Source organism: Sarcophilus harrisii, chromosome 2, assembly GCF_902635505.1.
Source record: "Sarcophilus harrisii chromosome 2, mSarHar1.11, whole genome shotgun sequence".
Classification (NCBI taxonomy): Eukaryota; Metazoa; Chordata; class Mammalia; order Dasyuromorphia; family Dasyuridae; genus Sarcophilus; species Sarcophilus harrisii.
Genome location: NC_045427.1, coordinates 304,174,874 through 304,187,772, shown reverse-complemented (window position 1 = coordinate 304,187,772; position 12,899 = coordinate 304,174,874). Strand labels below are relative to the sequence as shown.

General features: G+C 31.2%; 1 protein-coding gene, 1 long non-coding RNA gene and 1 pseudogene across 20 annotated transcripts in view; 1 reads left to right on the top strand and 2 right to left on the bottom strand.

The window, feature by feature from the left end:
• The window catches only part of TTLL5 (tubulin tyrosine ligase like 5), a 374,113-nt gene that overhangs the window by 279,272 nt on the left and 81,942 nt on the right, over positions 1-12,899 (top strand). The gene's annotated exons all lie outside the window — the stretch shown is intronic.
• LOC116421576 overlaps positions 1-12,899 on the bottom strand; it is a 31,583-nt gene that overhangs the window by 13,622 nt on the left and 5,062 nt on the right. Inside the window, exon 3 of the long non-coding RNA XR_004231999.1 lies at positions 10,423-10,508. This is a non-coding gene — a long non-coding RNA (uncharacterized LOC116421576). The remainder of the gene's footprint in view (positions 1-10,422; positions 10,509-12,899) is intronic.
• LOC100923638 lies at positions 4,021-5,022 on the bottom strand (annotated as a pseudogene).

Genomic DNA, 12,899 nt, shown 5'->3' with positions numbered 1-12,899 from the left:
TTTCACTTCTTATGTCATTCTTTCACCCCCCAAATCATAGTCTCTAAATGGAAAATAATCTTAAATGTGAGCATTTATACAGACTTCCCTATTTTACAAAGTTCTTTACAAATTTTATCTATTTTTTCCCTCTTACAACCCTGCAAGGTAGATGCTTTTATTATCCTCACTTTATAGTTAAGAAAACTGACTGAAAGAGGATGATGACTTGGCTCAAGGTCACATAGCTAGTAAGTGTCTGAGGACAGATTTGAACGCAGACCCTTCTGGCACTCTATTCACTACTCCACCTAGTGTCCGTATCCAAGTTAGTGACCTAATTTTTGAAGATCCTTTTAAAATGAACATTTCCATATGACTCTCTCAAAGGAATCTAGGCCCTTGACATTATGAAAGCAATATTTCTGTGCAATTCCATTAAATTTATTCCATTTTGCTTTATTTTTAGAAAAGATATTGTATATTTTGCGAGTTCTTATTTAAACTTCTTAGATTCTATCTTCTCAGTGATTTGATGATTTTTCACTAGATTTTTCTATGACAGCAAAAATTCCAAGAACATAACAATTTGATGAAATTATAACAACAATTCAGCAACTTTCTAATCCCTAATCCCTAATCTGCTCACTAACCACTCCCTTATTAGCCCCACATTCTGGTAGAGTGACCAATAGGACCTATGGGCTTTTACTGTGGGATCTACTTAGCAACTTCCTTACTAGGACTGCTGTAATCTCTGCCAGGACATCCTGATGCTACCCTAACACTACCATTTTCTGACAATAAGAAAACAAATTCAAGCCTCCTCTCTTACCTACCCATCCACCTCATCCCTCGCTGAGGAAATAAGAACCCTGTTCTGCCGGGGTTGACATTGTGCTATGAAGCAGCAGTGTTCATCCAGATAATTAAAGAACAGAAAGAAATGAGGCAGGCACAGGCATATATGTGTGGTTCCGTCAGGTCTAAAGGCAATAGTACTGGTATTCAGCTAGGGACAATTTTTGTCTCCAAGAAGTGACTTAGGCAGGAACTGAAGGTGGTACAAAGTGAACTTCCCAGACACAGAGAAAAATGAGAAAGCTTTGAGGTCTGTCAAGCATTCAGAAAGTGAACAATAGGGAAATATAAGAGAAAAATTCAACTTACCAAAAGATCTTAGGCAAGATGAAAACTCAAAAACAATGAGTAAAAAAAGATAATTCAACAGGAAGATATTAATAAAAAGGGAAGTTGGCTTCTAGGACATCTAAATGAATTCAAACATTTCTCAATAAAAATTGTAAGACAAAGAATAACAAATCAACTTGGGATGAGACAAAGGACCCTTTGGATTCTCAAGGGAGCAAGGAATCATAGCAGAATGTTCCTGAGTGGTTTCAGTAAAACAATAAGAATTGTACAAGAAGAAATTATGATCTGTACCACAGAAATAATTGACCAAATAGAAAGACATCATTCATAGTGGCAAATCTCTACAAATTAATGGAAAAAAAAAAAAAAAACACCCAACTGAATGGGAATATGGATACACAGAAATGAAGGACAGTCTAGAAGAAGAGAAGCAAAAAGATATAATAGTATACATGGTCTCTATACAAACAAAATATATTAATCTTAAAGACAGGATTCATAGAAATAATTATGGGAATAAAAATCTCCCCGAAGAAAATCCTAAAAAACACAGTGCAAAAAAAAAAAAAAAAAAAACAAAAAAAAAAAACAAAAAATCTAAAAAAAAAAAAAAAAAAAAAAACCAAAAAAAAACAAAAAACTCATGCTTGGGGAAAAAAAAAAAAAAAAAAAAAAAAAGAAAAAAACCCATATTGCAAATTTCAGAACATAAGATGATTATTTTTAATGTTGTCCATTAACAACAAATTCTGTTGGCAACTTAGAGAAAGGCCAAAGAAATAAAAGAAATTTGAATAACACAAGACTGTTTGCATTCATCATAAACTGCAGAAGGGAATGGAATATATTCAAGTTACACCCAGAATGGTGTTCCTTGCCAACCTGAGCCTAATCATTAATGAAAAAAGGTAGCCAATTCAGTAGTGATACTGGAAGAAAGAAGGGAAGGATGGAGACTGATTGTTTTCTTTTCCTACACTCCAGACAACAGAAAAACAAGAAAGGTAGATACCATAATCAAGGGAGGCACAAGTAATTAAGTTAACTCAGAAAGAAAGAAAGGGAAAGGAGAGGAAGGGACTAGAAAGAAAAAGATAGCTATGAAGTTAAAAACAACAATAACTAAAAAAAAAAAAATAACAGCAGAAAGACCATTAAAATATTTCTTTCTTAAAATACATACAGAGATAAGTTTGAAAGTGTAAGTTAAGTAGAAGAATTATTAGAGAAACAAGACTAAAACACTGCATAGTACATCTACCAGTACCCTGCTTGTAAGTTAATCAGTGTTTTTCATGTATGTGTGTGTGTGTGGGGGGGGGGAGGTATAAAAGGTAAAAGGGGAGGTAGAAGGTAAGGAGGATGTGTGATGGACTTTAATCAAGTCAATAGTAAACAATGAAGGGAAAAGAATTCCCCTGGCCTCTCAGAAAGAAGGGAGTAAGATAGTAAAAAAGAGATTGAAACAGAGGGAAAGAGTGTAAATGTTTTTTCATTGGTCCTACTGAATTCAGGAGCTATCCACTGAAGAATACCTTCATAGGAAAAGAGAGATAGAGATTTTATAATAGAAAATATGGACTTTACAAAGGTTATAATCAGCAGGGATTTGTTGTTTAGAGAAATCATTACTTCTATAAGAGTTTGGTATCTCCATGGACACTATTCTTCCTCAGAAAAAGAAGAATCAGAGCTCTTGAGGTAACTGACGTTTGGAAGGATAAGAAAGCATAAACCTAGATTTCATGGCAAATGGGATAGAGTGAGAAGTATCACAAGGAGAGCAGGGAATAAAAATGAACTGCATAATCAAAGACATCAGGAAGTTTCTTCTATGGGGTATTACTTCTAACCTCTCATCTTCTCTATCTCCTTCAGGAATTGGCATCCTAAGAAAAGGGGGGGAGAGGGGCAAAATCTGCAAAGCAACTGTTTAAAAGAATCAGAAGATTCCTTAGAAGTTAATTCTTGGAGGAATATAAATACTAAGGATAAAATGAAATATAAAAGAATTAAAGGATTAAAATCTGGAATAGAAAGATAAGACTCAAGAGCATGAAGGACAGAAATCCTTTTAAAAAAGCAGAATATGAAAATTAAAAACACAAACAAAAGAAGTTACAGGTGAGATGGAAGGGGAATTTTACTTTAAAAAAAGAAAAAGAACTTGAATACTAGATAAAAGAAATAAAGAAAAAGCAATTATAATGTTAAAATTCCAAAATAAAGAAAAGGGATTGACACATGGGTTTGGGAGGCTGAATTAGGGTAAGGAGAAAAGAGTTTGTAGAAATAGGCTTCTCTTAAGATAGAAGGAGCTAATATACTGAAGAAAGTACTGTCTTTCAGAAGAAAGAATATATGGGAATCCCAATTTGAAAAAATAAAGAGACAAATGGAGAAAAATATAAATATATCCTTCATAATTTTGAATATGAATACTGAACAGTCCATTAAAATGAAAACAAGCAACAAATAAAGTTAAGAAATCAAAACCCATAATTTGTTGATTAGAAGAAATTCACCAAAAAACAGATATGCATAGAATAAACCAAGGATATGGAAAAAAATTTTACTCTGTATCAAATGAATCCAGTAAAACCAAGATTTGTAAATATGATTTCAGATAAAGGGAAAAACAAATTCACAATATAAAAAAGAGATGAGAAGGAAATTGCATTATACTGAATTCAACTACATTGAAAAGAACTATAGACAACAAACCAATATCAGTATTAGACATATAGGATCCAAATGCCTTAGCACCTAAATTCATGAAGGAAAAATAATTGAATAACTAGAAAACATAGATAGTAATACAGTAATGATGAGAATACTTATTTCCATTTTAGATAAATCTAGCAGGAAGATAAAGAAATGGGACAATAGAGAATTGAGCAAATTGTTGAAGAAACTAGAGTCAAAAGACTTAAAGAAAATCTTCTAAGTGGGCCTGCACTAAAAAAAAAATCATCATCATCATCATAAGGAATTTTTTTTTGAGGGGGGAAGGACAAACATTTTAAAATAAAATAAATGCTTTAAAATTTTTTTCTGTAATATTTCACTTCACCTTTATTTGAACTGTTATATTTACTCCTGTGCCATAAGCTTTTTTTGTTTGTTTGTTTGTTTCTTTTGGGATATCTTTTTTCTTTTGAACAACCTAACTACTTTTCTGGTTTAGGAATAATTTGTTCCTTTTCAGTAAGTATTATCTCGATATTGCAAGGAGAACTCTTGTGTGGATTGTTTTGACCATAAGCTCTGTAAGTACACGGTTGCATTTTGGTAGCCTTGTTAACCTGAATATGCTCTGTGACAAAAGGATTCACATCCAAACCCTTCAGTTCCACATTATTCTCTGCATTTTTAAGCATTATGAAGCAAGAATTCAGCATGCTTTTGGGCTCTATGTCCAACCCCACTGCTTAGCCGGGGCATACCTGCCAGCTCCTTACATTGATGGAAGGGGATACATTGTTTCTTCAATGTGACATCTTGCAAATACTTAGTAGCTTTTTGGATATGAATGCCCTTGATAGCTTGGGCTGTTTTCATAGGTGTTCTTGAAGAGAACATGGAGATTTGAGCCCCTTGATTTCCATGATTTTGTGGGGTTCTCTGGATGAAGAGAATACCTCATCATTTTAAATAGCTAGGACAGCTCAAGAAAAAGAGACCATAAGGAACTTTTACCAAAAAAAGGGAAATATTGCTAATTAAGGTTAAAAAGGCAGAAATTACAAACATCATTTATAAACCATAATGCTTTGTGGAGGAGGGAATGGGGAGAGATAGAATTTCTTCAAGAAGTATAAATAAAAGACAGATTCAAATAGTGACATAACTATGAAATCCTAAATAGGAGGTGGATCAGAAAACAAATCATAAAAATGATTCCATGGTTATATGGAAGAAAATTATATAATCAATAAAAATATCACAGTTTCTGGAATTCTTTTAATATAATTCTTAGAAAGAAAATTGTATCCCTAAAAGATACATTAAAACAAAATAAAAATGAAGCTTAGTGAATTAAGTGTGCATTTTTAAAAATAGAAAATTAGAGAGATAAACTAGCAACTAAAATATTAATTTAAAAAAATTTAGTTTTTTGAACAAAACTAGCAAAATTGATAAACCTTTAGTTCACCTGATTAAAAAGACAAGGGCAGAAAATTAACTCGATAAAATAGCAAATGAGCAAGATGAAATCACAATCCAATCCATTAAAAAGAAATATTAGAACTTATGCATAGTTATCTAATGACACAGCTGAAAAAACACATATACACACACACAAAATAGAATTCCTTCAAAAATATAACATCCGTCTAAACTAGCAGAAAAACAAATCAAGATTTCAAATAACCCTGGCTAACAAAAGGAAATCAAACTGTCTATAAAGGAGCTACCAATGGAAGAGGAGGAGGAAGAAGAAAAAGGAAAAAGAAAAAGAAGGAAGAAGAAACATAGCAGCAGCTATTGCTGATGGATTCACAGGACATCTGTTTTAAATGTTTTAAACAGCAGTTAGTACCAATATCCACACAAATTATTTTCAATAATTGAGAAAATAAGTATTCTATAATACTTCTTATAAAGTGCTAAATCTGTAACCAGGAAATGATAACGTAAAGGAGACAAACTATAGCCCAATCATTAATAAATATCAATTCAAAAATTTAAAATAAAATTCTCTCAAATAGATTATATAGCATTTCAGCTAAGAAGGTAAACGAATTCTACCAGGGATGCTAGTTTGGTTTAACATTAGGAAAACTTGTGTTAAAAACAAAAATGTGCAAAATATGATTATCTCAACACATACAAAAGATGCCTTTGACAAAATAAATATCCATTCATATTAAAACCCTATAAAATATATACATAAAAATAATCTTTTTTAAATAACATTTTTAAAGTAGCTATTTATAGCCAAAATATACCAAAATTTCTTAAATTGTGAGTCACAGCCACATGTGGGGTGTCTTGTAACTGAATGTAGGAGTTGCAAAATTATGGTTTATTATCGGTGAATATTTGATTTTAATATCTATTTTATGTATCTATATATCTGATATATAAAATTTTCTCGGGCAAAAAGGGGTCACAAGTGGAAAAGTTTAAGAAGCACCGACATATTCATTGGTAATATACTAGAAGCTTTTCCAAGGATGCCCACTCTTCTCACTAATAATTTAATATAGTTCTTAGCAGAAAAACAAAAGTAAGAAATTTAAAGCATAAAGATAGGTAAAGAGGATATATAAAGTAGACCTTATTTCTGATGACATGATGGTTTACTTAGAAAGTCTAATTGAGGTAATAGCTTCAGCAAAGCTAAAAACTATAAAACAAAACCACAAAAATTAACTATTTTGCTACACAATAGTTATAAAATCCAAGAGATAGTAATGGGAAAATACCATTCAAATGTAAATACAAAATGCATTATATTTGGGGATACAAAATGCTTATATAAATTCAGTTAAAAGTGTTCCTTAGAAAAATGAAGAACAACTTAAATAACTGGAGGAATATTGAGTGCTTATGCGTGGAGCCTGACAGTGATAACAAGTCTGTGTTAATTTTTAAATTTTAATGTTAAATCAGTTATATTATCAAAGAGATACTTTATAAAACTCTATAGAATAACAAGATTCTTTAGAAAGAGAAATATTTAGAATTTCCAGGGAAATAATAAAGAAGGTAGAGATGTAGACCTTAAACTGTATTGTAGAACAACAGTCATCAAAACAATTTGGTTGATTTAAAAATATAGAAGGTAGGGACAGCTAGGTGATGAAGTATATAGAGCACCAGCCTTCTGAAGTCAGGAGGACCTGAGTTTAAATCTGGCCTCAGACACTTAATACTTTCTAGCTGTGTGACCCTGGGCAAGTCACTTAACTAATTGTCTCAGCAAAAACAAACAAATAAATAAATAAGCAGATAGATAGATAGATGAACAAACAAATAAACAAATGGATGAATGAATGGATAAATGAATGAATAAATAAATGAATAAATGAGTAAAAAAATAGAAGTAGACCAATGGCACAAAATAAACTACTTTTTAATAAACCTGAAAACATACTTTGTATAATAAAGAATTCTCTATTTGGTAAAACTTCTGGGAAATTTAGAAAGCATTCTGGAAGAAATTAGGCTTAAAGCAACATCTTTTGCCATATTTTACGATACATTATGATACATTTTATATATATATATATATGATGTTGCTTTAAGCCTAATTTATATATATATATATATATATATGTGTGTGTGTGTGTGTGTATGTGTGTGTGTGTATTGTGTGTGATGTTAATATTAAATATCATATGAAAAAAATTACAAGTAGTTCATAACCTTTTTTCAGCTATGAATATCATATGCTTTTTAATAAAAAGGGAAGATAGAGGCAATTACAAAGGATAAAATAAATTACTTTGATTATATGAAAGTGAAAAGCTTCTATGCAAACAAAATTGATCTATATGAATGAACTGAATGAATGAGGCATTCATTAAGTGTGCTAAGTGCTGGAGAGACAAATAGAGAAGTAAAATAGCTCTTGCTCTCAAGTAGCTCACATTCTAATGGAAGAAACAATATATATGGAAGGTTTCAGCAACAAATCAGATAAAAACCCCATGGTCCTTTTTGGGTACACTGGCAAAACAGATGATAATGCCTCTTTTTTATTTAGGATAAGAAAGAAAATAGTTTAGTGGGGAAAATACCTTTGTATCAGATTTCTCTGATAAAGATGCCATATCTAAGACATGTAGGAAATTTACAAATATGGATAAAACTAAAATTGTTCCCCAAAGAGAAGTGATCAAAGGATATTAATAAACAGTTCTCAAAAGCATTGCAAGCTCAAAAAGTACCTACATGTGCAAAAATATTTTTCATGATGGCAAAATATTGGAAATTGAGGAGATGCCTATCAATTGGGGATTGGCTGAACAAGCTGTCATATATGAATGTAATACAATATTATTGTACAATAAGAAATGAATAGACAGATTTCATAAAACATGAAAAGACATGTACAGACTGATGCAAAGTGAAATAAATTTGCAGAACTAAATTGTTGTAAATTGTACACAGTATCAGCAACATGATGATGATCAACTATGATTGATTCAGCTCTTTTCAGCAATATAGTAATTCAAGAGAAGTTACAAAGGAAGGAAGTAACAAAGGAAAATGCTATCCATAATCAAATAAAGAATAGATAGATTTGGAATGCAGATCGAAGCATATTTTTTTTCACTCACTAGTTCTAGTTTTTTTAATCCGTTTCTGTTTTTGCAAGTGTGAATAATATAGAAATATGTTTTACATGATAATAGATGTATAAACCACATCAAAATGCCTACCATCTTCAGAAGAGGGGTGGGGAGGGGGAGAGAGAGAGGAAGAAAAATTAGGAGTAAAAATGAATCCTAAAATTTTTCTTGACATATAGCTGGGGGAAAATAAAATATTATTTAAACAATTGCAAGCTAACTACATGAAAAGATGTTTCAAATCACTAATATAAGCTAAAGGCAAATTAAAACACATCAAAACAATGAGGTTTCACCTTAGTTTATGAAGAATTGGAAAAGATGACAAAAAATGGGACTAGTGTTGGAGAAGTTATCAAATAATAAGCATACTGACATTATTGGAACTCTAAAGCAGTACAGTCATTTTAAAAAGGCATTTTGGAATTAATAAAGTCTATATTTTTTGACTCGGAGATTCTACTACTAGTCACTTACCCCAGTGAAGTCACTGATAAAAAACAAGTCCCCATAAGCATAAAAATGTTTATAGCAACATTATTTGTGGTAACAAAGAATTGGAAACAAAGTAAATTTTCATCTTTTGGGGATGGCTAAACAAATTATGATATGCAAATGAAGTAGAATATTATATACTGTACAAACTACAAATATGACATGGAGAAACAGGGAAAGATTTGCTAAAGATGAGCTAAGAAACCAAATGGAAATGGCAACAACTACTAAACATTCAAAAGCAAATACTAAAAAAATTAAAAAGAATAGCATGGCCCCCAAAAAGAAATATGAGAAGATATAACATATGAGGTCCACGTGTGGAACATTTAATGTATTTTCAAGCCATTTTAAATATATTGATATTTTTTGTAGCTTTTTTGCTCTTATTCTTTTTTTTTTCTTTAAAATATTATTTGTTGCATGGAATGGCTCTTTAGGGTGAGAAGGGAGACCTATTAAAAGAAATTCTAAGAATATAAAAGATAATATTTAATTTTTTAAAAAGAAATACAACCTAAAAATATATCGTGTCTAGTTGATTTTTGACTTTACATTATAGGTAGATATTTAATTCAAAATCATATTTCTCCTAGACAACTCCTTGAGAGAAGGGACTTTTTCCATTTTCTCTCTTTGTATCCCTAGCACCTAAAACAATGCTTATGTACATAGACATTGCTTAATTAATGCTTTTTTAAAAATGAATCATTCTCAGAAGACATCTATTTAACTTTTTCATTGGTAGTCCCTTCCCCTTCCTCCCTCCCACCTTACTCATATCGTACACAAAATTATATTTTCATTTAAGACTTTTATCTGGACCATTTCACACTTTAGGTGGCATTATTCTTTTCATCCAATGTAATATATCTCATATCCTCTTCCATCTGTATTGACCATGTCCCTTCAACTTTTTAAATACCCACTTTTTTCACCTGTTCTGCAAGTCCTTCTGTACCATATTTGTGCCTTATTTATTACTTTATTTGCCTTCTCCTTTCTGCATACAAAGTCATCTAAATTTTTAAATGTATGTATATATATAATTTATAGATAGATACTTATATCTATCTATATATCTTTTTGTAAAATTCTAATATGTGGAAAAAGTTAATTATAGAATTTATCAGAAAAGCCAAGAAATAAGATATAACTTAGATGTGCAAAAGACAATAAAAAAGTTATTTAAAATATATCATACATAAGTAAAGGATAAATACATTGTTGCTGTGTAAGATTGATATGAAAATTCTAACATGATAATGAAAAATCAAAGGCTTTTAATAAGTTTTTTTTCCCTCTTTATATACCCACCCTCAACCAATGTCAACTTTGATTTAACTAGAAGAGTGTGTAATACCCAAGGGTGGTAAACCATATGAAAAGAGAGAAGTCTCTAATTCAATATTTTCTAGAAGTTAGTAGTCTGGTGTCATTTGTGGTCTCAGGATAATTCTGAGGATCACATGGATCTTTTTTCACTTACTTGTCCTTGAGCACCCTCTCAAACTTTGGTTCTGAGTGGCAGGAAGCCATTGGAACAGTATGGATGAAAGCCAGATTGAATAATTTCTAGGAGAAAATAGAAAAGGAGTAAGGCAAGAGGCAATCTTTTCCTTAAGTTTACATATGAAGAATAGAAGAGAGTAGTTGGAGTGAGTTTATATTTTAGATTATTAAGTATGGTCAGTTCATAACGGAAGATGACAAGGATAGATTTGAATGGAAAATTGATATTTGTAAAATTGATATGGGATAGGAGCTATTGAATTAATGAGTGAAATCATATGGTTGTTTGCTTTTTATAAAGTAGAATGAGTAGTATTGAATGAGAAGAGGGCAGATTTCTCTCTTTACAGACTTCCAAATCCCTGCCTAATTTATTTGCATTAGTATTATTATATCTAAGAAAATATAGTAAACTTTTTCTATCTTCCTAGAAATTCAAATTTCTTTCTCCTGATACCTGATAACTTTCTAGAATATAAAGCCTCAAAGTACTATAGATTTTTGACAACTTAAAAATGGGAAAAAAAGAAAAGAAAACTATATTGGAAATGGAGGGACTATAAAGGGGAGCAGGCTCCTCCCCCCTCCCTTTCCAGATGGTGCTTGTAAATATTACTCAATATCAGTTGCCTACTGGAGGCTTTGAGGAAGCATATGAATAGAAATTCTGACAAACATCTGGAAAACAATTTGTAAGTATAGCAAGAAAGGATGAGAATGTCCATTACTCCTGGACCCAAAGATCCTAATGCAAGACATACCAAGGAAGTCAAAGACAGATATAAAGGGCCCATATATACCAAAATATTGATAACACTTTTTGTAGTAGCAAACAAAGTAGGTGCCTATCTATTTGGGGAAAACTAAAGAAACTGTGGCATATGATTGTAATGTAATAATATTGCACTATAAGAAACAATGGTGAAGTTTGGGATCGAAAACCATCTCCCACCCTTACCCCCTATAAAAATGCAGAGTGAAGTAAACAGAATGAGGAAAACTATACACATAATGACTATTATGTTGTGAATGAAAAAGAACAATAATGACCAAATTTGACCTTAGAATAAAGATGACAAAAGTAACTTTTCTAATTTTGTGAAGAAGTGGGAGACTATAGATTTGGAATGTTTGATATAGTCTTCGTGTTGATAATTTTTGCTTAACTATTTGCTAAAAGAGAAGGCTCACAAAAGCAGAAAAGATATTCAGAAATGTATATGACATTTTTAAAAACAAAGGGTATCAGTAATTTTTTTTTTAAATAAGGACTGAAGCCTTTTTAAAAAAGTTCCAAGGTAGTTGCAACTACTATTGCTACTAGCAATATTTTTAAAACAGGGAGACTTAGGATACCTAAAATAGTGCTTTTTGTAACAACATTGCTCTTTTGTGCTGTCTGTTTCTGTTCTGAATTATGCATTGCCATAAAGATTCAGGATAAGCTCATGGCATTTGGAGGAATTGCATCTTACTTCATGGTATCATTTTCCAGAGCTATCGCCCTTAAACTTATGAAACAATATCTGCAAATTACTACAGTGCAATTCTATAGAAAATCTCTATGAATTATGATAGACTTTCTCAAAGATTCTACAGAAAGCATCTTTTTTTTATCTCATAGAACATGTGACAGTTAGTGCCCATATTTCTGGAACTGAGATGGGAAGCTGATTGCCCATCACATTAGTTATCTTCCATAGCCTTAGCCCTGAATTATTGGTATAACATAATCAATCTCTGGAATTTTTACCCCTTTAAGCTCCACCTATCTTGTTCTCTGAGCAGACTTCTAAAATTCTAATTAGTTATGGTAGCCTTTTTTTTATGTGTAGAGGACATAGAGGAAATACTATAGTCTAATATAAGTAAAATGATAAATTCTGTGTTCAGAATAATTGGCTGAATGATTCTAAATATTGGGAGCCAAATGTTGCACATATTTTCACCAGAAAAGTAACATTAAAAAAATAAAATAGAGCACTCCATTTTAAATACAGAATTATGCCATCTGAATGTACTTCAGATAATTCCTTTGCTTCTATATAAGCTGTCCTAGAAATTGTGTAAAAATATTATGTTGGATTATATTATTATAGACCAAGTATTATTTATAATAACCAATTGCACTTGTATAATAATTTACAGCTATCAGTAGTTTTCTTCATATGTTTTGTATCACATAATACTAAAACCAATCATTTGAGATAGGGCTAAATAATTATTATCTCCATTCTACAGATGAGGAAACTGAGGCTTAGTGAGATTAATTTACCCAAGGACATTCAGCCAGGATTCCAACACTTCTAACTCCAAATCTGGTACCTTTTCCACTAAATCAGGAAAACAAGCTAGGGTTTTCAATTGAAACTGAACACAAGAGGTCTAAATTGCAAAATATATATTTAATAAATATATATGTACACATATAAAAATACGTGCACATATATATAT